Here is a 4,770-nt window from a genome sequence, read left to right on the forward strand (position 1 = left end):
CCCTGCCCGGGACGGTGATGCCACCTGCCTACTCCAAACTGGGCTGGACTGGTGCTCCCAGTGCTGTGTGGGCCAGGGTCGCTTTTGGGGACCCCCCCGGCACTGCCCGGCTGCTTTTGGGGTGTCAGTACCTGCCCAGCGCTGGGGATGGGCTGTGTGGGAGGAGTTGGGGCCGGACTGGTGGTGCTGGGAAACCCCCCGGCTGCAGGCAAGGGGAACTCGGGGGAGCAGGAAGGGGAGAGACAGTGGGAAAGCAGGAGGAAAGAGGGAGTGGGACACCCAAACCAAGTGGGACAGGGGTGCGACAACCCAAACCAAGATCAGTGATGGCTGGGGATTGTGGACAATTGGAAAGGGGGAGAAGAGAGAGGAAAAGATGGGGCTTTGGACCATCAAAATGAGCTGAGAGGGGCTAGGTCACCAAATCCAAGCAAGGTGAGGGGGGATACCAAGCTACCGGGGGAGTTGGGGATTGTGAGGATGAAGAGGAAGGGGTGAGACAGTGAGGAAAAGTTGGAAGAGCGGGCACAGGGGTCCCATGGGGGTCCTGTAGCAGGATGCTCTGCCTGGAATGGGGTAAAACAACTCCAGCAAGGCCCTGTTTGAAAAGCCCTCAGTGGGAAATTAAGAAGGCTGGGGAGGAGGTTGTCATGTTGTTTTGGAGACTGAACAAAGCTGAAACCAGCCTGACTCATCAATCCCTAGGTTAAACATCCTGAGAGTGAGAGAATATTTGGTAGACCTTGTAAAATATCTGGATATAAAGGAATAAACAAGTGACACCACTGAGAACTTCTCCACAGCTGCTGAGCTGGCATAGCCTGGACACACCTGACTGACAGTCCAGCACTTTATACTAGAAAAGTTCAGTCCCAGATTTTAAAGGCAGGGTCTTCTGACATATCCCTTCTTGGGATTGTGTGTGGAGATTCCTGCCTGGAGTGGGGACGCCCCTCAAAGTCACTCCTCAAGGCTAAGCCAAAGAGATTTGCCTAAGGTCTTTGGTCTGGGTGAGTGACATCAATCTCTACTTAATAATTGGTTTTGGTTAAATGCAATTGCTTTAGTACAGTTGCTTCAATATTGCTTCCTAGTGCACTATATTACAACAATTGTTATAGCTGCTATACTGGGTAGTAAATAATTCTGATTAAGATATTTTTACTTAATCATTATCATAATAAATCCTATATATATTTATATAAATATACCTGGTTTGTAGTCCAGATCCCTGGGATATCACCGTGGAAACCCGGTCACTGCATGGGACATCACAGCTCTTTAGCAGCATAGACACCTCTGTTGTCACTGTGAAGCCTCTGTGAGTGCTGTGGTAAATTGACTCCATCACAATTTCCTGTTGCTCCTGATGACAACCATCACCAGGACATGTTGCTCATGCATGGTCGGGGGCAGTTCCATGGAGATGCAACCACCCTGGGGTGGTTGCCATGGGAACAAGTTGAGTCCTGTAGCCAGAGTCTGTTGCTATGGCAGCGATTTACGATCCTATACCGCTTGTCAGTTACCACAACACCCATCAGTGGACCCCTTCCTAAGTGTGGTGCCATGGCAACCAAGATTTGGACCAGTTGTGGTAGTTGGTTGCCATGGAAACCTGCATTAGGGCACATTGCTATGGGTTTGTGCCATGGAATTCTGGGTCTGTGACGTTTCTGTGGCAGCTTGGGTCAGCCGTCCTGGCAATCATCATAGAAACCCATTGCCAGAGACTGTTGTCATGGCCACTTGCACTGAGACCTGTTACTAAGTCTGGTTGCCATGGCAACCATCAAAAAGACCCATTGCTATGTCGGTTGCTATGACAACCTGCAGGGAGACCGTTGCTGCAGTTTCCATGGCAACCATTAATAAATCTATTGCCAGGGACCTCACTCCTGGGCACTTCCATGAGTTGTTTGCCATGGAAACCATCCCACAATCTTATTGAAAGGTTGGTTGCCATGGCAAGCAATATAAGAATCCATTGCTAAGGTTGGTTGTCATGGTAACCATCCCAATGCCCTGTTGCTGGGGCAGGGGCACAGCACTGACCCTGTGAGACCTTGTGCTGGGGAATGGGCATTGGGAGATGGTTTGGGCTTGGAGGGAGTAAGTTTCCTTCCAGGGGGCTTCTCTGGGACTGGGCTGGGAACAGGGGGGAAAATTCTGGGAGGTTTTTGTTTCTGCCCAGAGTCAAGACCTTTCCTGCTCCTCATCCTGTCCTGCCAGCAAAGGGAGCTGGAGGTGCACCAGGAGTTGGGAGGGGACACAGCCAGGAAAGGTGACCCCAACTGACCCCAGCAATGTCCCAGACCATGTGGCATCACTGTCAGGTGTGGGAAAGGAGGGCAGACTGGGGAAGGAGGGAACACTGGGAGCGATGGTGTTTGTGTACTAAAGTCACCATTCCCTGAGGTGGAACCCTGCTCCCGTGGGGAAGCTGAACACTCTCCTGCCTGTGGGAAGCAGGGAGGGAGTTCCTGATTTTTGCTGCTCCCATCGAACTGTCTGTGCCTCAGCCCAGGAGTTTGGTCCCTTTTGCTCTCTGGGTTGTACCCTGTCCCGCAGGTGCTCAGATGTCACCACAATTAGCGATGGAACCCGGTGTGAGGGGCAGTGCTGGAGAAACAGAGAGACATCGGTAGGGATTGTTGCCATAGCAACCAGCACTTGGACTATCAGTCCATTGCCAGGGACTCTTGCCATGGCAACCAGAACCATTTCTCGTGACCTAGGACTGTTACCATGGCAACCATCCCTCAGTCCATTGCCAGGGACTGTTTCCATGAACACCTGCACTGAGACCAATGACCAGGGCCAGTTGCCATGACAACCACCATACAGGTCCATTGCTGTGGTTGGTTTCTATGGAAACCATCTGATGACCCATAGCTATGGCAGTTGCTGTGACAACATTCCCACGAGTTGGTTGCTGAGGTCAGAAACAATCACAGTCCAGTTACTGGAGTTGGGTTACCGTGGGAACATTCACTGAGATTGGTGGCTATAGCTGGCATAGTTAAACGTGGCAACTATGCCATGGCATAGTTAAAACCCATTACTGGGAACTACTTCCATGGAGATGTGAGCTGAAACCCCTTGATATGATCAGTTGGCATGGCAACCATTAGAAGACTTGTTGCTGGAAACTGGTTCCATGAACAATTAAACAGAGACTCATTGCTATGGCAGTGGTCTCCATGGTAACCAGCAAATGACCCATCACGATGGTGGTTTGCCATGGTAACTTCCTCCAGTTCTAGTTGCTGAGGACTTTTGTTATGGAGAGTTCCACTGGGTCCAATTACAAGGGGTGGTTGCCATGGCAACCTGCACAAAGACCCAGGGCTTGTGTTGGGTGGCAAGGCAACCTGCACTGAATTTCTTGATGCAGATTGGTTACCATGGCAACTGTCATAAAGCCCCATTACAAAATCTTAGTGCTATCACAGCTTGCTCTTCCATCTGTTGCTATGGTTGGTTGCCATGGCAACCATCATCAAACCCTTTACTACAGCCCATTGCCATGGACAATGCCACTGAGATTCATTGTGAAGGTCAGTTACCATGGCAACCATCCTAAATTCTCATTGCTAAGGTCAATTACCATGGCAACCATCCTAAATTCCCATTGCTAAGGTCAGTTACTGCAGTGTCCTGCTTACAGAGAAGGGGGTGGAGTTTAGTGCAGTGTGGGGATGACCAGGTATTTATTCCACATCCATGTCATCGCTGGGAATGTGGTTTGGGCAGGAAAAGCCAGGGCTCTGGACACAAAGTGCCCCATCCTGCTTTGCTCTCTCTGGTGGAGGGACTGTCAGCACCAGACCTGTGCTTCCTGTCCTCTGCCCCACTGGTTCCCCCTCCCACTTTCTCCAGAGCATGACAACAGACCTCTGATGCTGAAAGGGACAGAGAGGATAAACATAATCGACAACAGTGCTGAACCAACAGCTCCTGTGGGGAAGCTGCCAGCAGGGATGGAGTGGTGACAAGGTGATCCCCCCTCAGACTGAGCTTCTCAAGCGAGAGAAAAGGAGGCCTGCACAGGACTGCGCCTCAAATAGCGGCTGTGTGGCACTACCAGGATGGCCCAGCTCCTGGGGTTTGGTTTGTCCTTGTTTTCGTTGTTTTCAGGCTGAGGGGATGGGAAATGTTAGTCTTGGCACATTGCTGTGTTAGCTCCCTGAGCACATTGCCTTAATTTCCCAAATACCACTTGGCACAGCATGCGGGAGCTCCCCCACCACATTGCCTTTGTCTGGGGACACTACACAGACACATCCCACGAGGAGCACCTGCCATCTTCTTTGTGTGCCCAGTGGTGAATACATTTTGGGGGTGAAACACTTTCTTTTTTTGTATACTTTTGGTCTTAATATTGCTGTTGTTACTGTGTGTGTCTTATTCCATTGCTGTGTGCTTTCAGAAAATTGTTATCTGAACCCACAGTCTCTCCTTTTTTGTCCATCCCTTACCAAAAGGAGTGGGAGAAGGGGTGTGACTTATTTGAATTTTAATTTCCTGCTGATGTTAAAACCAGCACACCTGTCATGCACCAGCCTCAGGAAAGATGGAATAATGCAGTGGACTGGTAAAGAGGAGACTGAGAGTAGTGGGTGGTGGGACTTGCAAACATTGGGATCCACATTTAGCAAAGGCCACCTGATCACTCAACTCTGGGGGATCTGCCCATTGAGCTGGCTCTGCCAGCCAAAACTTTTATGTACCGTATAAAGGGATAAAGTTCCTGCAGTGCACATTAAA

The sequence above is a fragment of the Manacus candei genome, unplaced genomic scaffold (assembly GCF_025592945.1).
Source record: "Manacus candei isolate 608988 ecotype Guabito, Panama unplaced genomic scaffold, ASM2559294v1 h1tg000172l, whole genome shotgun sequence".
Classification (NCBI taxonomy): domain Eukaryota; kingdom Metazoa; phylum Chordata; class Aves; order Passeriformes; family Pipridae; genus Manacus; species Manacus candei.